This window comes from Felis catus, chromosome B2, assembly GCF_018350175.1.
Source record: "Felis catus isolate Fca126 chromosome B2, F.catus_Fca126_mat1.0, whole genome shotgun sequence".
NCBI classification, from domain to species: Eukaryota; Metazoa; Chordata; class Mammalia; order Carnivora; family Felidae; genus Felis; species Felis catus.
In genome coordinates, this window is record NC_058372.1 from 80,638,217 (window position 1) to 80,665,397 (window position 27,181).

Genomic DNA, 27,181 nt, shown 5'->3' on the forward strand with positions numbered 1-27,181 from the left:
CTTTAGATGGAAGAGTGCACTGAAAATCAAGGGATGAAAAAAGATATTTTGATATTTCATACAAATGGCGAACAAAAGAAAACTGGGGTACCTATAGTTATATCAGATAAAATAGACTTTAAATCAGAGACTGTAATGGGACCAAAAAAGGTGTTACATAAGGTCTCAATCCAACAAGAAGATATAACATCTGTAAACATATATGTATCCAACATAGGGGCACCTAAGTATATGAAGCAAATATTAACAGATCTAAAGGGAGAAACAGACATCAATACAGTAATAGTAGGGGACTTCATACCTTACTTACTCAACGCATAGATCGCCCAAACAGAAAATCAATAAAGAAACACTGACCTTAAATGACATGTTAGATCAAATGGATTTAACAGATATTTACAGAACATTCCATACAAAAGCAAAAGAATATACATTCTTCTCAAGTGCATAGGAAACATTTTCTAAGACAGATCATTTATTAGGCCACAAACAAGTATTAATAAATTTAAGAGAACTGAAATCATATCAAGCATCTTTCCTAGCCAGAATGGAATGAAACTAGAAATTAAATGGGAAAATTCACAGATATGTGGAGATTAAACAACACACTACTGAACAACCAATGTGTTTTTTTCAAAATCAAGAGAAAATTTAAAAATAACCTCAAATGAAAATGGAAATGTATCATACCAAAAGTTATGGGATGTAGCAAAAGCAGTTCCAAGAGGGAAGTTCATAGTGATAAATGCCTACCTTGAGAAACAATAAATGTTTCAAATAAACATTACATCTCAAGAAAATAGAAAAAGAAGAACAAAGGAAATAATGAAGTTTTAAGCAGAAATAAATGAAACAGAGACTAAAAAGACAACAGAAAAGATCAATGCCACTAAAGCTGGTTCTTTGAACAGACAGACAAAATTGGCAAACCTTTAGGGAGACTCAACAGAGAAACAGAGTTAGAGAGCACTCAATAAAATTAGAAATGAAAGAGGAGGAGATGTTATAACAGATAATACAGAAATACATGATCATAAGACTACAATGAACAATTATACACCAACAAATTGGACAACGTAGAAGAAATGGATAAATTCCTAGAAACATACCACCTAATAAGACTGAATCATGATGATACAGAAAACCCGAACAGACCAATTACTAGCGAGGAAATTGAATCCATAATCAAAAACCTCCCCAAAACAAGTCTTGGACTAGACAGCTTCATGGTGAATTTTACCTAACACTCAAAGAAGAATTAATATAAATCCTTCTCAAACACTCCTACAACACAAAAGAGGGAGGAACTCTTCCAAACACATTTTAAGAGGCCCTCATACCAAAACCAGACATGGATGACACACACACAAAAAGAATGTTATAGGCCAATATCCCTGATGAACAAAGACACAAAAATCCTCAATAAAATATTAGCAAACTGAATTCAACAATACGGTAAAAGGATCATATACTATGATCAAGTGGGGTTTATGCCAGGGATGCAAGAATGGTTCAACATCCACAAATTATTCAATGTGACACACATTAACAAAATGCAAGATAAAAATCATATGATCATCTCAATAGATGCAGAAAAGCATTTGATAAAATTCAACATCTATTTATGACCAAAACTCTCAACAAAGCAGATACAGAGGAAACGTACTCAACACAATAAAGACTGTGTAAGCCCACAGATAACATACTCAATGGTGAAAAGCTGAAAGCTTTTCCTCTAAGATTAGGAACAAGACAAGGATGTCCTGTCTTGGCACTTTCATTCAGCATTGTATTGGAAGTCCTACCCATAGCAATTAGGCAAGAAAAAGAAATAACTGACTTTTAAAACTGATGCAGCATATGATTTACTTCTGTGTTTGTATTTGGTTGCACAGTATTCAGAAAATCCTGACATTCACAGGTAATCCCTACTCTACTAACTCAGGGACCAAATAGATTCAGACAAAGTTTCAGATAACTGTCTTGCTATCTGCTACTCTTATTACTTACTGTCTGAAATTTAGAAACCAAATTGACAAGAAAAACACTGCACCCTTTTCTATTGGAGCTCACTCTGGCAAATTTCTGTATCCATACTCTGGAAATGAACAGATTGGAATAGCAAGGGATAGTTATGCTGGAAATGATACAGTTCTTTAGCAATTCATTGTGTAATCTTGCGATATGCTCAAACTAACCCAAAAGCTTGAAAAATTGCAGTAGTTAAGATATTTTTATTTCAAATTTTAACACGAAAGATAATCTGAAAACCATTTGATTTCTTCAATAATTGGTCAAGGAGCATCCAGAATGTAGACTGGATAGGATTCTTTATAGAACCCTATAAATAACAGAATATATGTCATTAAATGACGTGTGCTTCGTTTACTTATTATACAACTGGCCGTTAATCCACACAGAAACCTACACCCAACCGAGAACAGGGACCCCCACTTCCTGCCTGGCATGGAACTGAGTGTGGTACATATGCTTAACAAGAGAAATTTCCTTGTTCAATTCATGATCGGGCTGGAATCTGAAAAACACTGGTACAGAACTTCCTTATCAATGACTAATTTATAGGAAGTTCAAATATATAAGCCAAAACAGCAGAAAATGCTTAATTTAAGGTTAACTTGATAGTCTAATTCAATGCCTTGGTGGTCCCAATGTGTTAAAATTTCACATGTAACATGCTTAAATATGTGTTTTTATTATGGTTATAAAATTGTTTAAAATATATTAAAAATTAAGGGCAAATTAAGCATTTGCAGAGCTCCTCAAGTATCCCCAGGTAATTTCTGTAGACCGGAGTTTGAAGACTACTGGCTTATAGTCTTTGAAGTTAAAATGTAAAACTAAGAGCAACAATTTGGTGCACCTACTACTTAAAAATCATCAGGGCATTCCTAAACTTTAGCCAAGAACATCGTTATCCTAAAAGCAATAAAGCTGAGAAACAATACCGCAGAAACTGTTTTAAGATTCTCTAGTGAGTTCGAATTAAAGCAGCTGGGACCCAAACCTGAGATACATCATTCATTTCTCAATGTTGTTCACCCAGTGATTCTTTCAACAACATTTACTGAGTGCCTGCTATGTGCCAGGCACTGTTCTAAGATTTGAGATACACAGGTGAAGAAAATAGACAAAACCCCTACTTTTATGGAATTTAGGGTCTACGGGGGGGGGGGGTGGACATGAAACACAAATAAGAAACATAATAAGTTATTTTTGTTATGAAGTGATAGGTACAACGAAAAGAAAATGGAAATAGAATGGAGGAGAAAGCTTGCAACTTTAAATAAGATGGTCAGGGTGGGTGAGGAGGTGAAAGGGGGTCAGTGAAGGAGGTAAGGGTTAAACCAAGAGGAGATGGGTTGGAGCAGTGGGTCTCAAAGTGTGGTCCCAAGACCATCAGCATCACCTGAACCCTTGTAACTGGCTCAGAAATGCAGCAGGGGTGAGCAGCAGTCTGTCTTAACAAGCTCTTGGGGTGATCCTGATGCACACTAAGTCTAAAGACCACTGTCCTAAAAAGAAGAAAGGCCCTAGAATAGAAGCAGGCCTAGGACATTCTATAGAAACAGGGGTGACATCAGGGTCTGGTTACAGGTGCCAGGAGAGCAATGGTGGAGGTGAGGAAAGAGAGGCGGAGGGCAGTCAGAGCACAGACAGCTTTTCAGGCCAATTTTAAAAATGTTTATTTATTTTTGAGAAAGAGAGAATGAGAGCAAGAATGGGCAGGGGAGGGGCACAGGGAGAGGGAGACAGAGAATCTGAAGCAGGCTCCGCTCTGTCAGCACAAAGCCTGACATGGGCTTGGACCCACAAACCATGAGGTCATGACCTGAGCCAAAGATGGACACTCAACCCACTGAGCCACCCGGGGGCTCCCACAGTGAGACTTTTACTCCAAGTGAAGTGGGGAGCCATGGGAGGGTTTGGGGGCAGAGGGGCCACATGGCCTGGTTTATATTTTAAAAGGTTCGTGTTGACTATCGTGCTGAGTGGAAACACTACATCATTTGCCTCAGGAGAAGACTCCTTAACTTCTAAATTCCAGAGCAGTGGTGCGCTGCTAAATGTTGAAAAACAGGCTCTGACAGCGGAAAGCTCCCATGTGTTGTGTTTGCTGATTTCCATGGTGTAAATACTCCCACCATGACTGGAAATGCCAACATGACTCACTGAACATGGTGCTATGAGGAGATGTGTACAATCAACTCACAACACTGACTTTAGGTCCCAGTGTCACTGCTATCACCGAGAACATTTGAAAATGATGGGGGATGTTGTAAATCTGACTGAAAATGTTAACGTTATTTAAGATATAAATGTAGTGTGTTCTACTGGCCTATTACTGTTGATCAAATACAAATCCTAATTCCTCAGAAGTTAACATTAAGACAATACACTAACTTCATTTATGAAACTTCATTCATAAAATAACCTCATTAACATGAAATCCCAGTGTCCTTTACTAAAAAAAGAAATCTATTTACCTTTTAGCTGGGGTTCCTCTGCTATTGCTTTTCCCCTCCTACTGTAATTAATATTTTGGACACTCAAAAGCATGCACTGATTGGGATTTGCCATCTAGAATATGCAGGGTTGCGACTCCAAGAGCTCATATAAATCCAGGACAGACCACAAGGAGTGTGTATTACAAGAACGAAAGTTTGCATCTATCTGAGGATGAAGTGAAATTTCAATTTGCTTTGCCATTAAGAAGCTTCCCTTAGCCTCAGAGAACGTTCCTATTTCTGTCAATCAGGACAGACTGTAGTTTGTGAAAAGTATTTTAAAAACACGGCGCCATCTATGAAGAAAAAGCCACTCCAGAAACTCCTGATGAACAAAAAGTGTTTGCTACTACGAGGAATAAGCTGCATACATTCTCCAGTCGGCACAATCCCTCAGCCGTGTCCCACCCACACGCAGACCCCAGCCGGCCAGATCAGCGAATGTGCACGAGCTCGCGCTCCTGGAAAACAATGAGGTCTTTCAGGCCTTCCAATCTTGTGAAGAAACAGGCTGAAACGTCATGGGAAAAATTAGGAAATATCGGAGGAAAACAGCTCACAAAATGAGGGGTGGAACCATTTGCTCACATGTTCTAATTCCCGAACAAAGAGAACAGCCGTGACAGCCCCCTGCCTGCTCTGACCCTTCCATTTCAAAAGAGAGGCATCCTAACCTCCTTTTCTTTTCTTGGGGATTACAGCAGCAAGACATAGACATCAGAAGGAGAACTTTTTAAACCTAAAGGAGCCAAGTTAATTTCAAAAGCTTTGCCCTCAAGAAAAGTATAAAAACCAACCCAAACTGCCAGCCTTGTTCAGCAATCCATAATACCAACACAATTACAGACCAACTGGATTTCAACAACTGCACAAAGAAAAACACTACTCCTTCTAATATACATATCTATTCATATGTTTTTGGCTCTTCCTAAGTGTTCTTGCTATTAAACCTCACACAACTAGCTCTACCTCAGCAATCCTTCCTCATCACCTGCCATACCCAGTTTACACCTTTCACACCTTTCACACCATATCAGTGGTCACGAATGCTCCATTCTCTATCTACCAGCCTTTGCCAAAAGCTGTTCCACTTGCAAATTGCCTGTCTCCCCCACCAAACAACATCTCTCTCACCTGATAAATCTGAGTCTAAGACCTAGTACGTACGGCACAATGAATTTCTAGATTAATCAAGTATATCTGCGAACTTGCCAACAAGTGGACCCTTCTACTTTAATATGCTTTTGCAATCCAACTCGATTTTCCAATTGGTTAAATGAATCAATCTTTTCTAAACTCTCTGAGGATACAGCCTGAGTCAATTCTTCCCTATGTGACCTCCAACTTTCCACCATATTGCTATCTGTAAGATTTTATCAACTGTCAAGCATCACAGACATGTCAGCTGTTGTCTCCCCATAGTCAATCTGATGCTTAGCTGTTTGGGCAAAGGACCCACAGGTGACTTATTATTATTAAAGCACTATGTGAAAGAGGTGCTTATTTTGCTTCTGGAAGAAAAAGGCAACATGTATTGAAATCATAAAAGTGTTTGAAAAGGCAAAACAATTTAAAAAAAGACAAAAAGGCGTATCGCACAGTGAAGGTTAAGAGTCCAGGGAGGCTGGGAACCTCACAAAGGTATCTCACCAACATGTCGCCAGTATCACTCTAAGTGCCTAAGCAGAAGGACAACCCGTGGGGAAAAACCATGACTTGACGTCGAGGTAGAATTCTGGGTCAGGTAGTGAGCTGAGTGGAATTAAGCACAAATTGATCATGCTAGCTAAAATGCAAAAGGAGACGGTGGTGAGGCACTGTCAGAGAAGTGAAAAGTGAGTTCAGTCCACAGTCTGCACCCCTGTGAACTTACAGACCACGTCCTTAAACCAGGGGTTCAAACTCTGCTGCATGTCAGAATCACCCGCAGCGCTTTTTTAAATCCCATTGTCAGGTCACATCCCATACTAACAAAATCAGAGTGTATGGGGTGCGAGCCAGGCAGCCAGTTTTTAAAGACTCCCAGGTGATTCCAACGTGTATCCAGGTTTTGGAACCACTGTCCTAGACTCTGCTGGTGAAGGTTTTGCTCAATGAGGAAAGAGCACAAGAACTTACATTAAAGATGGTAATGGTGATGAGTCAAAGTAAACTTTGATACTTTTAGGTGGGAAATCATTACTTTGGTTCAAATAAGAAGACACAGTTTTTAGAAAATCTAGATGAACTTGTGGCCTTGGGAGTTAGACTAGGAAAGAGAAACTGGGCATGATGGTAGGTACAAGCCCCGTTAACAACACTAATGACTGGAATGTAGACCAGTGTGCTATCAAGGTATTTGGCTTTACTAACCCGAAAGCAGCCTCGGTGCAAGGCCTAGGCCGGTCACCTGCTGGCTGTGGGGCTACAGGCAACTGCCCAACCAAATAACCCTAGTGTTCTATCTGAGCTGTTCTAGCCTGGCTGCTTATAAGCATAGCAAATGCAGGCTGCAGCCCCAGACATTCCGACTGGTCTGTAGAGGGACCCCAGGATCCATATATTTTAAAAGCCCCCTAGGTGGCTGTTATGTCATAGGAATGTGGAGAACCAACAGCAGAGAGATTATGAAAAAGCAGTCTGAGGCCATACAGCGTGGGCTCAAATCCCTGCTCCACCAGTTACTAGCTATGGCTCAGTTTCCTTATTTGTAAAAACGGAGTTAATGGATAACACATTTGTTGTGAGGCTTAACTGACAATCCATTTATCCACCTCACTGGATTACTGCATTTGGTGTAACACCTAGTACACAGCAAACACTCAATTCTGTACATATCACATATACACATGTACATGTGTATTTGTTACAGAGATTAAATGGCATGACGTATATAAATTGCTTAGCACTATCTCCACACAGAAACACTGAGCAGGTAACTAGCTGGGCTGGTGCAGATGACAGTGGTCATGGTTAAACTGGCACTGGCAGAGAGGAAGATTTCATCCTCTATTCATTATATGGCAGCCTTTGCTTCAGAAAACCATAACCATAAGACCTAAAAAATTATGGGGATGGGGAAGAATCCTTTTGCTCTCTTAATTGTTAGGAGGTCCCACCAACCATGGAGTGGTAGTTCTGCTTCAAAGTACTGATGGAAACGTGGGCTAATGGCAAAGAAGAGAAATGTGGAGACTTGGCCTTGCCCCACATGATGGTAAACAGCAGAACTCGACATTCAGGGGAAACTCATCACCCTCATTCCTAGGGGAACCCAGAGTCGAAATGTGTTTTGTCCCAGATCACACTGTTAGTGGCAGAACTGGAATCGGACTTCAGAGTAGAGCTCTCTAGTTTCCAGGTTCCTTCCATTGATCATCCCTGGCAAGGAGCATGTCTGAGCATGTATAGGAGATGTGGTACGAGCACTCAAAGCCAACGTGAGATGAGGAATGTGTTGCCCTGTTTTCCAGCCACTTCCTGCCTTACTCTGCCCAATTCCCTTCCCTGGTCCAAACTGCACACCCTGCAGGCCATTTCCGGCTGAGATGGAGCATATGGAACACCAGAGAGCAGCTGCGGTTTGCTTTGTGGCCAAATTGTTTTCTTGGGGATGTTCAGTCCCAATTTTATAACACATGACAACTGTAAAAAGGGTTTAATTTCCTAAATTTTCATTTACTTATAACTGCTCAGGGGTGTGCATATATTAAGGGATACTTGCATGTTTGTTATCCACCAACCTAGGACAGGAAATCCTGTCTTTCAGCTGCTGAGTCTCAGACCACTCCATCTGAATATTCTCGCTGACAAATGTGACCTTGTCTAGGTTTCGAAGAATTTAAACATTCCCTCAATGTCATTTCTACGTGACTTTAGCAACATGACCAAACTGCAAATTCAATACCATTTAGTAAAGGTACAACATCCACATCCTGTCACAATCCCCCCTCCAATTCCAGTCCAGTGACCCTGGGCTAGAACCTAATCCAAAAGATTACAAAGCAACATCCTGATGAGTTGTCATGGCAACCCCTAGATGTCAGATATCCCATGTCCCAGGGCTGTAAATTCTCATTTTTAGTCTACTCATATCCTACTATTTCATGTATAACAACCAACTAAAATGCAATTTGGTATGTCAGCTGCCAAGCATAATAAGAGATGTCATTTGCTGTTATAGCCAATAATAAAAGATTTCTAGTTGCTTCTGTTTTCAAAGATTGAGCAAATCACTGTGTATTCTAAGTCCATTGGGCTGCCTTAGAAGACAGGCTATTTAGCCAGGCTTCCTATTTTTACCTGATTAGTCAATATTTAAGAGAGTCTTGGAAATGAAAATAACTCTAGTGAAAGCTACACATTATTATTTTCTAAACAGGAGGAAACACACTTATCTTCAAACTTTCAATAGACACTGTATATTTGATCCAAAAGACAGACAGACACACACACACACACACACACACACACACACACACACACACACACCCTGTGATCCAAGCCTTCCAAGGACATAAAGATACAACAAGGGTGCCTTGCAAGATTTTCAATTCCTTATAACTGGAGAAAAAAGAAATACATATCATTCAAATCCAAGTAATTCAAACATCTTGTTTTAATCAACAGTTTTGTTATGGGCTGAATTGTGTTCCCCCCAAATTCTTATGTTGAAATCCTAACCCTCAGTACTTCAAAATGTGCCTATATTTGGAAATATATCCTTTAAAGAGGCATTTAAGTTTAAAAGAGGTCACTAGGGTGGGCCCTAATCCAATATGATGGGTATTTTTTTAAAATATTTATTCTTGAGGGAGAGAGAGAGAGAGAGAAAGAGAAAGAGTGCTCGCCTGCATGAGCACGGGAGGGACAGAGAAAGAGGGAGACAGAGGATCTGAAGTGAGCTCTAGGCTGGACAGCAGAGAGCCCAGTGTGGGTCTCGAACACATGAAACACGAGTTCATGACCTGAGCTGTAGTCAGATCTCAACCGACTGAGCCACCCAAGCTCCCCAAATATGCTGGGTATTCTTATAAGAAGAGTTCAGCATACAGACACACACAGAGGGAAGATCATGTGATCTTCAGCCACCAGTAAGCCAAGGAGAGGGGCCCTCAGAAGAAACCTTACTGACACCTTGATCAAGGACTTCTAGCCTCCAGAACTGGTTGAAAAAATAAATTTTTGTTGTTTAAGCCACACAAGTCTGTGGTACTTTGTTATGGCAGCCCTTGCGAACGAATACTGGTTCCACCCTTCTCACATTCTATATCAGTTCACCAGGAATCACCTTCACCTTGAGCATAATCAAGTCAAATTTAACCTCTTCAGGTCTCTCTTCCTGTCTGCCTTCACCTTGTGGCCCAGGTGGGTTCCCTAAGCACACACAGAGGCAGGTTTAACTCTAAGACAGTCAGGAGCTCTGTTAGTAGGTTGATGCAGACCTCTCTTAAAATTCCCATTAGCTAAAAAGGCATTAATATCACCTCTGTAAATAGCAAAACTGATTGCTAGAGTTGTTTTTATTTCCCCCCTGCTTATCATTTATCAGAAATGCCGATGAGAAATGAGATGAACGTGCGGGCTGAGAAGGAAAGAGAAATGAAGACACAGATAATACATAAACCAGATTATCACTCCTGAAATAATCTAGAGGTAGACATATGATAAATCACACAATGTGGGGTTTTTTTAATCCTAAAAATAAGCAAATGCAGGAGGCTGCATGTCAAGAGCTATAAAGCAACACTAACCAACACCTGTGTAGAGTTGCAAATGGTATTTCTGCTAAAATTCCAGGAGAACTTATCTCCTTTTGGGTTTTGAAAGTCAATTTCCACTATGCTTCTTTTTCCATCTTCACAATAGCTGCCAAAAGGTGTAAAGCCACACTTATGGCCTGTTTCTAGCAAGTCTAGAAATGGTCTTCTTGATATCTTTTATTAATTTCTAGCCTTTTTTCCCCCCACTTTTTGTTATCAGCCTAAATAGGGTGTATCTTTGGAATCAAATAATATTTCTTTGCCACAATGTGGGGTGTTATTAAACACATAACCTTCATTAAGCCTCAAATATTTATGGGTGCTTTTCTTCCAGCGCATTTCTTTGATCTGTGAGATGGGAGATTTCACGCTTAAACAAAAATTTGTTTCAGTTCACGGAGAAGCTGAAACAACATCGATTTCTTGTTTTAATCACAATTTGAATTTAGAAGCTGAAATAGAGAAGAAAGCTATATACTAGGAAGCTGGACCATGATGAGCTGAGAAGCCACCTTTTGTGGGGGTGTGGGGGGAGAGACTTATACTCATGATACTGGCCAGCGCCCAGAAGACACAAAAATTCCCTGTGGTAAAATATTCCCTGGACTACCCCCCAATCCTTTTTTCCACATGACTGTGTCACCACAGCAGATACACAGCCCTGGGTATAAGTCTTCAGCCTATCTGGACGGATCCTGCCTGCTTTCATCTGCCTGTGCACACAGGCTGCCTGCCCTACTCCACTCCCAGTAAAATCTACTTGACTATTTTTAGTGCTGGCCTGGAATTACATAGGTCTGGGTTTAAATTTTGTACCTTTTACTGGATGTGTGATCCTAAATAAGACATTAAGTTGAGTCTCAGGTGTCTCACCTGGAAGTTCGGGTGACAAAGAAAAGTACCTCTTGAGGTTTATGTGGGGATTAAATGTAGTAACACACATAAGGTCCTAAGTAAAATGTGTGGCATACCACAGTCTACACTCAATAAATATTAGCTGTCGTCATCGCCATCATCATCATCATCATCATCATCATCATCATCATCAGGCTAATGTGAGAAACCTCCCAGGATGATTTCATTTCTGTATGATCAGAGAGGGTGCTAGCCACAGCCCTGCAGGCCAGGTGGCAGGTACCACAGCTGAGCAGAGAGAGCGAACACTGGTCAATGGTCTGGTGTGGAATTATACCTCACTTCACACATAGCATTTACACGTTCAGAAACTGAGTATTTAAAGAACCAGATTTATTAATTTAAAAAAAGGGACACCTGGGTGGCTCAGCTGATTGAGCGTCTGACTCTTGATAGTGGCTCAGGTCGTGATCTTGTGGTTGTGGGCCTGAGCCCTGCGTTGGGGCACCGTGCTGAGCACCAAGCCTGCTTGGGATTCATTCTCCCGCGCGCGCGTGTGCGCAAAATAAGTAAGCTTAAAAAAAAAAACCAGATTTAGAGTTTTCCTGTTAGTCTGAAGAGCCTGCTTTCTTCAGGCTTTTGCTGGTAGAGCGGCAGAATGAGAACCCTCTCTGGCTCCTTATGACCACTTTATCAGTGATGCCAGTGCCTCTGCACCAGGCTTTTCTGGGCTGTGAGGACTGGGGAGTTGATGAGGTAGTTACATTTCCTGGAAATACAGGCAGCAATTTCCTGTGGCTTCCTCTGTTTTTGATGTAGAGATGAACACACGTAAAAAATAAACACATCAAGGATCAGAGAGCTTCAATCAGTGGTAGTGCACATGCTGAAAATACTGTCATTTCCTCATAAACAGATTCAGAAGTGCAAAGTATAGGCCCTCTCCCAAGACCACTCTCCCTGCTAAGGAGCTACACAGCAGGACTGCAAGGCGACAGGGAGAACACAGCTAACCTTCCATGGCTGTACGGTATCTATGACCTGCTGCTGGAGGTGATGAACGTTTCCATAAACTGAGACCCAAGTGAGCAAGAACCAAATTTTCCATGAAGGCCAATGTTTTGCATAAACCTTAGCCTGAAAAAGCTCTGGTCTAGTCACAGGGCTTCAGTAAAGATTTCTCTAGAATTTGGGGCCTGGTCAGAAAAAGCTCACCCCCTGAAGTGGAAAGTAGTAAAATTATTAGTGAATTTAACTGTTTACATAACTATCCCCCCCACCAAAAGAAACATTTAGAATTAAATAAAGCAATGCATACTACATTTGGGAAACAGCCAGGTTCATGGAATGTGACCACAGTGTGTCCTTAGAACCAAAATGAAGCAAAGAAAGAGACACCTTGGTCAATGACATCAAAACCAGGTAAAGAAGTGACAGAAGGATGTGCAGTCGCCAAAAGGTTCATGCAAATCAAAGTGGACACAGAGTGGTTAGGGAGGCAGGCAGCGTAGTTCCAAATTCCACCTGTGCCATTCACTTGCCCTTGGACAAGTTAGCTAACCTCTCTAAACTTCCGCTTCCTCACGTGATTTCTGTTTGTCCATCACTGGCTCCACTTCCCATGTGAGGAGCTGCCACCCCACACCAACTGGGGCACCCATCACGGTAGCCAGTCACATGACACAAAGACAGCTCAGTTACAGGACACAGTTAAATCTCTTTTGCTCCAGTTAGTCTGTTGCTTGGACCCAAAAAAGTCTTGGTTAATACATCCTATTTGCAAGAGTTGCAACGAGAATTAAATTTTAAGTATCATAAAGCAAACACAAGAAATGCTGGTTGCCTGCCTAGAAAGGGGAGTCAGCCTAAGTGCTGGAGTCTGACCATACGAGTTCAAATTCCAGCTCCCTTCACAAGGTCCCTCCTGATGAACTGCTTAACATCTTTGTTCTCAGGTTTGTAGTCTGTAAAATGGGCTAGTAATAGTACCTATATCATAGGGTTGTGAGGATCAAGTTTATGTAGAAAGCATCTAGAGCAGGTCCTGACACATGTAAACATTCAGTAAATCATAGTTATTATTATTACAAAGGTGGAGCTCTTCTGACAGCTGGTAAGGACTGTGTGAAAGTCACTGATCTAGAGAGGAATACCCTTCATTAGGAAAAGAATCATTCTTCTAGATAATCCAGCTTGATAGAAAAATACCTTATGGAAAATTAGAAAGAATTCAATTACTCATATTAGAACTTAGCAAGCTATAATATTTGGCCCCCTGAGTGGACCTACTGACCAAGAGGATGTGGCCTGTGCAAATGAACCCATGTCAGTTGCCTGATTTCCTTCTCTCTCGTTGTCACAGATTACAAGAACATCTCAGTTATGAATTAACCTGCCATAAATTTAATGATAAGTCAATTCTTACAAGTCACATCTGTCTAAATCAACTAATAAAACTGATCTTGGTCCCATGCTATCTCCCATGGCCATGTCCTTGTGAAGCCCACCCTGAACAACCAGCCAGCCTCACTCTTGTTTAAATCTGTATTAACTTCAGGTGGCTCAGTCGGTTGAGCTTCTGACTTCAGCTCCAGTCATGACCACACTGTTCATGGGTTCAAGCTCTACATTGGGCTTTGCGCTGACAGCGTGGAGCCTGCTTTGTATTCTCTGTCTCCCTCTCTCTCTGCCCCTCCTCTGCTCATGCTCCCTCTCTCTCTCTCAAAAATAAATAAACATTAAAAAAAAGTAAACCTGTATTAACTTCAACTCAAGCCTATTTTACATACTAATTAAATCCAGCTTCTCCTTCACTCATGCTTCCAATGTGATATAATCACTAACTCACTTACTCCCCCATTCATTCATATAATAAACTATTATTGAGCACCAACTATACCTCAGATGCTAGACTGGAAGCTGGATACATAAACACAAACAGTCCTCAGGATGCTTAGAGTCTAGGGGCCCCTGAGTGGCTCAGCTGGTTAAGCGTCTGATTCTTGGTTTTGGCTCAGATCATGATCTCATGGTTTGTGAGTTTGAGCTCCACGTCAGGCTCTGTGCTGATGGTGCAGAACCTGCATGGGATTCTCCCTCTCCCTCCCTCTTTGCCCCTCCCCCACTTATGCTATCTCCATCTCTCTCAAAATAAATAAAATAAAGTAAAAAAAATAAAATAAAATAAAAAATGCTTAGAGTCTAGTGAGGAAGGCAAGTCAACTAAGTATCAGGACAGAGATGTACCTAAGGCATGAGGAGAGCTCAGGCCTGCAGGGTGAAAACCAAAAAAGAATTAATGCATTCATCACAAAGCATTTGAGAAACCAAAGGTTTGTCTAGAGTACAGAGGGAGTAAAGGGAGGAAGTAAGGAAACTGGAAAGATATGCAGGTCCTAGACCCTCTGGGATATTAGGTGCTTTGCAAAGGAATATGTTCTGCTAAGAAGAGAAGTCTTGGAAAGACTTTAAGCAAAGTCATGACAAGATTCAATTTTGCCTTTAGAAAGATCATTCTGGTTGGCCAGATGAACAAGGACACCATATGTGGAAACTGGGAGGCCAGTAAAGAGGTTTTGTGTTTCTCTGGAAGAGAAATGGCAAAGCCTGAATACAGAAGGAGCAAAGAAGGGAGCAAGAAAGGAAGGTTCTGGGATTTCACAAAATGGAAGAAACTGTAGTCCATGAAGCTATTCTATTTTAGCTCCACTGGACATAATGGTGGATTTACCACTGATCAGCTACTTCTTGAAGGAATGGAGACTACAGATTAAGCCTGCAGACTACATAGGTTTGCACTACGTCAGCGGCATTTGTGAAACTGCAAAACCATTCTCCATGACCCAGTGGTGCCAATGCCCTTATTCTAGGAGTCTAGGAGAACTTGAAAACACAGAAAAAGGGTGCTTTAGTTAAATATTCATTCCTGCTCCCCAAGCATTTAAAAGTTATTATGAGCAACCATGATTTAACAGGCTCAGAGATATCCCGGCTTCTCTGTCATCCTTGTGGGCTAATTGAAATTCCCCCATTGTCAGACCGAGTGTAATTTTATTTCCTTAGTACCTACTTCCTGCCACTTTACCTTCCAAAATGTTTTCCCTTTGAATTTACCTAGATAAATGCCATGAGCCCTGCCTTAACATTAATACTCTCAGTGAGCATTCATTTTACATCACAAGAAGACTATCTGACCATATCTGTTTATTTTGTGATGGTACAAGCCTTGAGAGAGGTGGGGAAATTCTCAAAACAAACCAACTGTTTCTCTTATATTAAATACAAAATGCAATGGAATCCCCTTCTGTATCACTGGTTACATAGTAGTCAGCTTTTCTGAATGAACCTCTTGGGAAATACTGAGATCTCTACATAAATAAGTTATGATTTCCATTGTACATACCACATACAACCTTTGACAAGAAAGAAGAGTCACAAAGGGCATTTATTAAATCCAGGTCAGAACTCCACCAGGGCAGACTCATGGCCTGGTGAATATCAAAGATAATGGTGGAAAAGGGACAAAGGAGAACATCAAACATTCCATGCAGGGTCTTGTAGTGACAATCAAATGAATTTGAATTTTAAAGGGACACTGGTCATTCTAGAAATCAACATGTGCTGAATCCTACTATTCCAGATATAAATAGCAGAAAACATTTAGGAAGGAAGATCAATCCCTTTCTTAGAAATCAGAACTTACTTGGTTCCATTATTAGCTTAAGCTAAATTTATAAAATAATGGACTTGTCTCTTAGCCAAATATTTTCATGCATAATTTTGAAGCTATACTCTGTATGAATCTAAGGGAAATTTACAACAGTCTGAAATCCCCATTGAAAAAATATACATATTTGTCTCTCTGTATCTATCTGCCTATCTATCTACCTATCTATGCCATCTATGTCTCTGATGAAAAAGTATATTTAGTGAACTCCCTGAAACTCTCAGAGAAAAATTATAGGAAGACACACACTGGCTAGACATATTTCAATAATGGTTACCATAGAAACAAATTGGTAGGTTTCTTTTTCGGAGTTGTGCCTTTGGATAAAATATTAAATTTTGCAGAGTAACTTGCATATACCTACAACAGCACAACTGCTGATGTCCACCTAATATTGTATTTAAAAAAATTAAACTAGTTCTACTTTTAGACTAATGTCTATAAAGAAAAAATCATTCTTAATAAGTTGATTTTTCTTTTTTTTTTTAATTTTTTTTTCAACGTTTATTTATTTTTGGGACAGAGACAGAGCATGAACGGGGGAGGGGCAGAGAAAGAGGGAGACACAGAATCGGAAACAGGCTCCTCCAGGCTCTGAGCCATCAGCCCAGAGCCTGACGCAGGGCTCGAACTCACGGACCGCGAGATCGTGACCTGGCTGAAGTCGGACGCCTAACCGACTGCGCCACCCAGGCGCCCCAATAAGTTGATTTTTCAAAGTCTTTCTCTGCCTCTCCACTGTTTCATACTGGGAAAAAGCTATAGTGAGGGTGGTAAAGGCATAAAGACAGGAATCTAAGGAAACTAGGTTGGTCTTCCTTGTGAGAGGCTCATGATAGCTTTCAAACCATTGGTGCTAATGTTCTCTAGGCCAACTAGACAACAACTCTGGTAAATTGCTTTTAATTAAACAGATCTTTGTATCTCATTTTTTTTTACGCTAAGATGGCTCTTTCCCATCATGTGAGAAATGATATGTTTCCTCCCTGAGGAAGTAAGAGTTGTAATACTGCCATATGTAGAGCTCGCCAGGTGTCTCCTTTTTATTTATACTTAATAATGTACTTGTTGGGAGCCTTAGAACCCTATAAAGCACACACTGCACTTCCTATTTTAAAAATTAAGAAAATATATACATTGTAATATAAAGATCAGAATTGCAAAGTGTAACCACCACTTACTCAAATACTATCTTTAAAGCATAAGAAACAGCAGGTTAGTTGCTGCACTAAATTGTTTTGACTGAAAGCCATGGGGTGTTTGCTGATCAATGCTGTAATGACACTTGGATTATAATCAATAGATAACCCAATATGTATGGGAGGTGCCAGGAACAAAGCTAACAATTGCTTAATCTGGGATCTAAGATGTCCATGAGTTACAAACCCAGTAATCTTTAAAATAACGGTTGGTGGATTCAGTTTTCTGCTAGCAGGGACTATCCTGGCATTAAATCAAGAAGCTCAATCCCTTTGAAACAATGAATTCAGCAACAATCCTGACTTCTAGACATAAGAAGTAAATCACATTAACGTCTGAGAAGAGGCTATGAACTTTTTGTTTTGAAGGTCAACTAGGAAGGAAACAAGAGAAAGATCAACTGAAAATGTCATGAGTGAACCTGAGCCAGGTGTTGGCACTAGAATTACAGCAAGGTCCCGATGAGACATTAAAGGGACATAACGACTCTATATAATGATTTATAGTTCTCTTCTTGATTTAAAAACTACATATATGTATGGATGTACATATTTCAAAATCTGCAGATAAGCATATGTTTCTATCACTTTATATTACTAAGACATAAATCTTACCTATATGACTAAGAGATGGACCTTATCTTTATATGACTGAGAGATGATGGTTATCTGTGGTAGGATCAAATGACATGTTTGTTCCTACACACACACACACAAACACATATACACACATATACATAGATCTGACAGTTAAAAATTAAAAAAAAAAACAAAAAACCATCATTATTCAAGAAGTGGGATGACTAGAAAAACAAATACGTGAATCAGCCCCAGAGCAAACTTTTACTACTATTTCAGATTTGCTAAGTAAAATAAAGACATAAAAATTAATCTTACAAGTCACAGTATTCCTAACCTTAAAAAGTTCTACTTGGGGGCGCCTGGATGGCTCAGTCGGTTGAGCGTCCGACTTTGGCTCAGGTCATGATCTCACGGTCTGTGAGTTCAAGCCCCACGTTGGGCTCTGTGCTGACAGCTCAGAGCCTGGAGCCTGCTTCGGATTTTGTATCTCCCTCTCTCTCTGCCCCTCCCCCGCTCATGCTCTGTCTCTGTCTATCTCTCTCTCTCTGTCAAAAATAAATAAACATTAAAAAAAAAAGTTCTATTTGTACTAGTTACACCCTAGGCCAAAAAGAAGTTTATTCAAAATATTTTGGAGTAAATGAAAAATACTATGCTTTTTAATACTACGATTTTTATCAAATATTAAAAAGTTTAAAACACACTAATCCTTTCAAAGTTTACTTTGCCTTCATAAAAAATGTAGATTATAAAATAATTCTCTGATCAATGAGTGTTTTATCCTTCAAGGAGGCAAACTAACTGAATCCAAAAATTTTAATTTAAATGATATGAATTTTAAATATAATTTATGTAACAATGAATTTTTCAAACATTCGGAAAATATTTTGTTCTGGTCTAGGATTAAATCCATAATATTTAGTTAGAATTTTTTAAATACTCTGCCTCTGTCTGCCTTACAAATTCTTATATTAAAAAAAAAGAACACCCACACACTAAAGAAAAAGAACACAAGAAAAAGTAATCGTTCTCCACTGCCCACTATAATAGAACCTTACAAAAATCACAAATTAAGTGGATATGTAGTACGAAAAGTCTTACATATTCACCACAAAATAAGAAAGCAAATTGACTTTCAAAACCATGGTCTATACAAAATCAACTCTTAATCGTCAGCATGCAGATTACCTGCTATGTGGATTAGTTGGAGTGAGCACTGACTACCACATCAGCTTTACCCTGCCAGGAACTAAGTCCCTATCTTTGGCATCACAAACATTTGCAGGCTACAGAAGACAACCAAATGTTAGTATTGCCTCCAGTCAAACATAATTAAGAAGCTAAATCTGCTCTCACTACAATCATATAATGTTATTTCCAAAGGCAAATATTTGATATATATAATATCAAATAATATATATATATCAAATAAATATTTGATATATATATCAAATATATATATAATATATAAAATAATAATAAATTATATTAAATATATTACATATATTTATAAATATAAATAAATTATATTAAATATATTATATATTATATATATATTTATAATATATATTATAAATAAAAGTGGTAATAATGGATCACTTAATACTGGATTAAAAGTGCTAAGATGACACTTCTCAATGGCAGCTGCTGGTCTGTGCGGTGGTTTTACGGACCACAGTTAAAACCAACCAAGTCCTGCTGTTCGATCACTTAAAAGGCACCCTGACTGGGACCCACCTCTCCAAATGGCTCCCTATCCCACCTATCCCACAGCTGGTTGCAGGGACAGGTTGACAGAGACTCCTACACATTCAAGTTCACCTAGTGATTGCAGTCAGACTGTGTGGCTATGGATTTTCTCTCCTCTTGGGATCTTCTTTCTTCATCTGCAAAATGGGAATTGCTGTGAGGTTTAAAAGATATACAGAAATAAAGCATTTAGCACAATGCTAAAAGTATATTGGTTACCAGCCCCACCTTCACCCTCAGTTCCTGTCTGCTGTCAAAAGCCAGGTGGGACCCAGCTAAAGCTAAAGCTAGGGTGAAAGGAAAAGGGGGTATGATGTGGGCAGGAAGAAGAGAACTTGTTGCTCACAGGGTGGGCAGTTCTCCTGCTGTCTACCTGCCCCTCACGGCTGGAAATGTTCGTGTGCCACAGAGATTGCCAAACTCACTGTTTATTTTTTTTAACCACCCATTACTAGCTACAGGTTGATGAGATAAAATGTAAGATAAATGAAAAAAAAATTTAAAAACAACTAGAGATACAAGGGAGGGGAAGATTATTTAACCAAAGTTATACACAGGGGTTTTTTTGTTTTGTGTTTTGTTTTTGGTGGGTTTTTTGTTTGTTTTTGTTTTTTTGCTTTTGGATATGATTCTGTTGTATCTAACTACAAACTATTTTTAAACTTTACTTGGTAGTTTTATGAGTAGACTTTGTTTTTTTAGAGAAGTTTTACCTTCATAGAAAGATTGAGCAGAAAGGTACCCCTCTTGTAAGTTTCTCCTGTTATTAACATTGCATTAGTATGGTACTTTTGTTATAATTAATGAAACAATATTGACAAATTATTACTAACTAAAATGCACAGTTTACATTAGGGTTAACTCTTTGTATTACACAGTTCCACAGGCTGACAAATGCATACTGCCATCTATCCACCATTATATTATTATATTATTATATTATTATTATAATATTATACAGAATGGTGCCACTGCCCTAAAAATCCACTGTGTTCCACCTATCACCGTGCCCAAGACAACTGCTGTTCTTTTTATTTTCTTTATAGTTTTGTCTTTCCTGTAGTTGGAATCATACAGTATATATAGCCTTTTGGGGCTAGCTTCTTTCATTAACAATATGCATTTTAAGGTTCCTCCATGTCTTGATAGCTCATTGAATAATATTCCATTGTCTGGATGTGCCACAACTTAATCCATTCATCTACTGAAGGACACCTCTTAGTGTCCTTCCAGTTTTTGGCAATTATGAATAAAGTTGCTATAAACATTCATGTGCAGGTTTTTGTGTGGATGTAAGTTTTCCACTCATTTGGGGAAATATCTAGAAATGCAATTGTTGGACTGTATGATAAGTCTATGTGAGAAACGGCCAAGCTATTGTCTATAACATTTAAGTATCCATCTACCAAAGTGTATCTTATTCTATCTATATAATGTGACTAGGAAACACTCCTAGTTTCTTTTGTTTTATTTTGTTTTGTTTGTTGGGGTTGGGGTACTGTTTCAGTAATAAATGTCCTCGAACAGTGACCTAAGTGAAGGACAGTTAATTTTCAATTAATTTAATGATCAAACTTATAAGTAATTTGACTGAAAAGTTTGGGAGTTCCAGCCAGTGATTTTGGGCAAATTACTTGACTTCTGCAGCCTCAAAAAATGTAAGTAGTCATGAAGATTGTCCTTAAAATTCCTTATTAGTTATTAAATTTTATGCAATTCTTAAGAAGGCAATTACTATTTTTGTGAGGTCAATAATTCCATTTGACTTTTCAACTAATTTGTGTTGGTGTAATTTTCAATGAAACCTTAACAAACTGTAGTTTAGACTTTGGAGAAAATGTTTAATGATCAAGATGGCAGAAACCACTTGGACAGTTGAGCTGTTGTTTTTGTTTCTGTTTTGGTTCTAGATCATACAAATTTTGTCCCATTAACAGAAGAAAACTGTATCTTTCCACTGGAGACATTTTCTGACTAGTATTGTGGTCTGTACATGATGTTCATCCCTTATTTCTACACCTACCCTAGTATTATACAGTAATTACTGCGTCCTCTTGCCCACAATTTTTTTTAAAGTTTTTAAAGTTATTTTTGACACACAGAGAGAGAACAGAGAGGGGCAGAGGGAAGGGGAGAGAGAGAATCCCAAGCAGGCTCTGTGCTGTCAGCACATAAACCCTTAAGATCATAACCTGAGCCGAAGTCCAGAGTTGGATGTTCAATGGACTGAGCCACGCAGACACCCCTTAGTTTTGTCATTAACAGATTTACAACTGCAACAGTGCCCCACCCCCAACAAACAAAATAAACAAACAAAAAAACACCTCTAGAAATCATTTACCTATAATGTAGTAAAATGTCACTGAATTGAAATAACTGAAGACTCAATCAGTTATAGGACATTTAAAGAGAAATACCATTTTATTACTTTCATGTAACTATAGTAACAGCTAACATTTTCTAAATACTTACTATGCACCAGATGCTATTCTAAGATCTTCACATATAACTTTTCTATTAGCTTACAACATAACCCCATAAGGTAATTAATATTATTGCTTCCATTTTCCAGAATCAGAAACTCACAGTCTAAAAAGTCAAGCAGTGGTACTGCTGTGATTTCTCCCATATTCCTCTCAGGAACTGTAGCCCTGACCCTGAGTCCCTGGATAATGGCTGGTCCGAAATTCTTGTGGATAGACGCTGCTGCCTACTTGGACAGACCAGTATATGGCTTCTGGGGTCTCCATGTGTTTATACTGTCACCCTTCCCACACACACACACATACACATGCACACACATACACACATAAAAACATGTCCATGTATGTGCTCTAGCTTGTGCCTCACAAATGCTGCCTGTGCTATAGGGACCACTGTCTGGTACATCCCATGTTCACCTGATGCATTTGACTCCTCCACAGAAGCTATTCCTATCTTCTCTGAGCCCTCATCTACTCTCATAGGTCTTTCCAGCTCCAGGTAATCTCCCTTAATCTGCTGAAATTAAACAAGCAACACCATGAAGGATAAAACAATGCCTAATAGAGTAGCCTCCAGGGGTATGTTCCAAGACCCCCGGTGAATGCCTAAAACCATGGATAGTACTGAATACTATGTCTTTTCCTATATATAAGATACCAATGAAAAAGTCTGATACAGAAACTAGGCACAGTAAGAGATTAACAACAAGAACTAAAAATAAAATAGAATAATTACAACTATATACTGTAATAAAAGTTATGTGAATGTGGTCTCTCTCTACCTCTCTCAAAATATCCTATTGTGCTGTACTCATCCTTGTGAGGATGTGAGATAACAAAATGCCTACGTGAGCAGACGAAGTAAGGTGAATGACATAAGCACTGTGACGTAGTGTCAGGCTCCTACTGACCTTCTGATGATAGAGTATGTCTGGAGGATCATCTGCTTCCAGGTACCTGAAACTGTGGAAAGGAAAACCATGGATAAGGGGGGACTACTGTATACATTTTGCTTTAACAGTGAATTTCAATGATTTTTTAATAAACTGCCAAAAACAATTGCTTAAGCTATGCAAACTCCTCCTTAAAATATAATTCATTTTTATTTTTAGTTTTTTTTGAAGTTTATTTATTTTGAGAGAGAGAGGGAGGGAGAGGGGCAGAGAGAGAAGGAGAGAAAATTCCAAGCAGGCTCCACATTCACAGTGTGAAGCCTTATGCAGGACGCAAACTCACGAACCGTGAGACCACAACCTGAGCCGAAATCGAGAGTTGGACACCCAACCAACTGAGCCACCCAGGCACCCCAAATAGAATTCATTTTTAAAGATAAGTGGACATTTCTGAACTGGATGGAAGTAATTGTTCTCTTAAGTTAGGAAAGTATATCTTCATATCTTCATTTACTTCATTCGCTTGTTTAATTAACTCCATTCCTACACAGATGAACTTCAGACCTAGCTATGAGGTGACTAGAAATAATCCGAATTTGAAATAAATTTTAAAAATCTTTAGTATTTGTATTAAAAAAAATCTTTTTAGGGGCGCCTGGCTAGCTTCAGTCAGTAAAGCATGCAACTCTTGATCTTGGCGTCGTAAGTTCAAGCCCTATGTTGAGTGTAGAGCTTAAAAAAATTTTTTTAGGAGGCACCTGGGTGTCTCAGTCAGTTAAGCGTCTGACTTTGGCTCAGGTAATGACCTGATTTCATGGTTTGTGGGTTTGAGCCTCGCGTTGGGCTGTGTCGACTGCTCAGAGCCTGGAGCCTGCTTCAGATTCTGTGTCTCCCTCTCTTTCTCTGACCCTCACCCACTCACGCTGTCTGTCGTCTGTCTGTCTCTCTCTCTCAAAAATAAATAAACATTAAAAAAGTTAAAAAATAATTTTTTTAGGAGGTGGAAATAGAATTGAGAAAAATCTCTGAAGTCTTGCTCTCCAGGAATCTGTTGCAAGGGCCTCCAGGCCCAGATTCTCATTCCATGACAGGAAGCTGGCAGTGACAGAATAACGAGGCACAAAGAGGTGGAACAGATGACAGCTAAAGAAGCCATCAAGGGAAGAGAAGTGGGAAGGAAGTGACAGAAGTTAAATTGGAGTGATAAATTGGTAGGTTGAGTCTGTGTGGTTATTGTTGGAACAGAACGAACAGAGGATCCTTTACTCAATCTAGCATGGTGAGCACCAGGAGCCACTAAGTTGTAATTAATCTTAAATGTACATAAATTCTGGGTTTCAGTTTTATTGTTTTTCTCTGCCTCTACCAAGTGCTCTGTCTTATCCTTTAAACAATCTTCACAGAATAGGTATAAAGCAGAGTGAATTGCTGTACTTTTATATGTATAATGTGCCAATGGAGATGATCAATTTCTAAAAGTTATTATGAAGTATCCACTCTAAATACCGCCACAGTTTTACTATTAATGTCATCCACTGAAACAATTTCTTCCAAGTATTCCAAAAACCTTAGGTTCACCCTTCAATTTCTGCTCAGAATTCTTTAGGACAGGCTTCAACAAGTTTTCATACAAAAGAAAAAATCAGTTATGTTAGTGTCAAGGTTCCTCTGCCTCCCCCCACCCCTCCCTACTGGCTGATGCAGCACAGTATATTAATTAACATGTTCACCTGAAACAAAATAACACATATTCTCTTAAAAAATACAGATTGAAAAAGAATCATTGACTTAGTTTACTATTTTCAGGGTTACCCTGCAAGTCAAGAAAAATGGGTACTTATTAAAATTCACATTTGTAAAAGATGAACTAGATGATATAAATGGATTTACTGAAGGATTATTTTAAGTAAAAGATGATCAAGTATATCACAATTTGTAACACATGGTTTATAAAATCATATTTCATAACTAACTTTCTAGGAACACAGAAACTCCATAAAGCAGGCTACTTCTGCTTGAACACCAATGTGGTAGTTAAAAAGAATTTGATCAAGAAAATGAAAATTTACCCTGAAATTATTAGGTATAGCATGTAGAAGTATTCAAAAGGAAGCTAACCTTAAAAGTCTATAAAAGCTTCCTTTAAATATACATAAAAGGCATATTTGTCAGTTTAGGATACCTATTAAGAGTCAAGCTTTTGGTATTCCAAGTGTGAAAGGTTTCACGTGTCAGGTTACTATAAAAATGTTTTTACTATTTTTCCTTTTTGATAAAGATGAAATGAAAGACCATGAATAAATTATTGACCTGTGTTCTATTATAACAAGAATGTGGATATCGTTTAAAAGTATGTAACTTTTAATTCTCATTTGAAGAGGGCCATTACAGTGCATCAGTCATGCAATGTATTTAGGCAAGTACTAATTTATTAAGGGCTACTGGACAACAATATTAGAATCACTGCATTAAGGTAATTAAAATCATCCTTTTCTGAACTTCAAGAAAAGTTTCATTCCTCTAAAGTATACCTCCACCTACTTTTTCAGCCTGATATCTCTCTATTCATCATCACCTACCTTATCCTTCAGTCAAAGGGGTCTAACTGGGTATTACAAAGAGTAGACAAAGCAGCCATGATCCTGATGGGGCTTATTGTTGAATGGGACAGAAAACCATTAAATAAACAAACCCAATGATAAGTATGTAACTAAAATTCTAATAAGGGCTAGAAGAGTAAGGAGAAGGGAAAATATGAACTAGGGGTTGCTCATTAAGGGTGGAGATCAGGGAAGGCTTCTGAGAAAGTGATATTAAGATAAGACTGAAGGATGAGCCAGTGTTAGCAAAATGAAAAATGTTGGGGAGAACAGTTTAGGCAGAAGCAGCAGCACCAGGAAGAGCCTGTTCTCTAGTTAGAGTAGCTGATGAGCATGGCAGGGGCTGGGTCAGCAGAACCCTGTAGGCTCCACGGAGGAGGCTGGGTTCTCTGTGTGACAGGAAGCCAGGGTAGGGTAGGTGGGGAGTAGCGTGAGCTGACTCCTTCACTATTACTGTCCTCAGAGTGCAGACCATTGAACTGATCTTTTATTTGTTTTTTGTTCCTCTTTAGGTATGGAGTTGAAAGAGAGTTCAAAAAATTGGGAAGATTTTACATACGTTGCTGCTATCAGAGGAATACAAAAATATTAGTAACTCAGAAGCAACAGAGACCTTTCGGAAGATTTATGGTCTCTGATTCAGAAGTAAAGTCTGCTTGTGGCATGGGGAAGAGTGATTAGGCAAGATCATTTTTCTTCATCACTTTTCAGGTGACAGGCCAGAATAATCATGGAAATGACTCAAGATGCCATCTTTTGGAAGATGGGGTGATTTTCTCTGCCATGGGAACAGAGTGAGGGTTGGCCAAACAGCAGCTGAAAGGAAAGATGCACTCTTGCTTTTGGTTACAGCCAGGCACTGTGTTGGAATGAGGCCCAATAAAGATCTGGATAGGTGACACGGTTTCCTACATCTTCCCCCTGCCCAGGACTGCAAAGTTCATGGCAATGCAGGGTCCCTATTCCTTGGAAGAAGGAAGTGAGCCTCTGTGTAAGCCACGTTTTGTGCCTATGACCTCATGGTAATACTTAAATATGCAATAGAATGTTCACTGGAATATTTAATGTCATAAAAACAAAATCTAAGGTTGAACAATAAGAAGTAACACTAAGTATTTCATCCGGAAGCAAATAAACCTTGTCAAAAATTTACATTTTTCCAACAGAATTGATCATTTAAATGAAAACTCCACAGAGCAAGACTATAATTTATTTCATACGTGGTAGGTTTTTAAGTGAGAGACAGGTTCTTCCTTCCTTTCTCCCCACCCACAGAGTTTGGGCCATTTCTAGACAATATTCAGCTGACCTTCTTTTAAAAGACCCAGAAAAAAAAAAAAAGGTGATGCTTACTCTCAGTGGAAAGGTAGTGTTCCACCAATTTTGGTAAACACTGATCTAGACCTGAATCTTTGACTTCTGAAAGCAAGAGCAAGATGACTCACATATGCCTAAGGAAAAAGTAGGTCTGGTGGTCAGATCTGAAAGAGAATAAAAATGCTAGAAAATGTACAGTAAATCCTGTTCAAATTTTAGACAAATCATTTAACATATCCTTTTTCATTTCACTATGTCAATACTAAGTATACTATTTTTCCCAGTTTAAGAAAAGCTGAGCCCGCCAAAATCAGGATTTATAAATAATTAAGAAACATTTATTTTAAAAATCACTTTACTTTATGAAGAGTCAATTTTCCATGCATATTTAAGATCACTTTTAAAAAGTGTAATTTGTTTAAGAAATACTTTTTCAAAAACACCTCTACTTTGTTAAAAGAAGCCTCACTGTTCTCCATCCATTTATCCATCCATCCATCCATCCATCCA

The 27,181-nt window shown here is 39.0% G+C and overlaps 1 protein-coding gene across 5 annotated transcripts in view; it reads right to left on the reverse strand.

Moving 5' to 3' along the window:
- BACH2 (BTB domain and CNC homolog 2) overlaps positions 1 to 27,181 on the reverse strand; it is a 357,596-nt gene that overhangs the window by 281,989 nt on the left and 48,426 nt on the right. The window contains exon 2 of one of the 5 annotated variants that reach the window (XM_045057852.1): positions 22,773 to 22,824. The exons of the other annotated variants lie outside the window; for them this stretch is intronic. The gene's annotated coding sequence lies outside the window, so the exon portion shown is untranslated. The remainder of the gene's footprint in view (positions 1 to 22,772; positions 22,825 to 27,181) is intronic. 5 annotated transcript variants of the gene reach the window in all.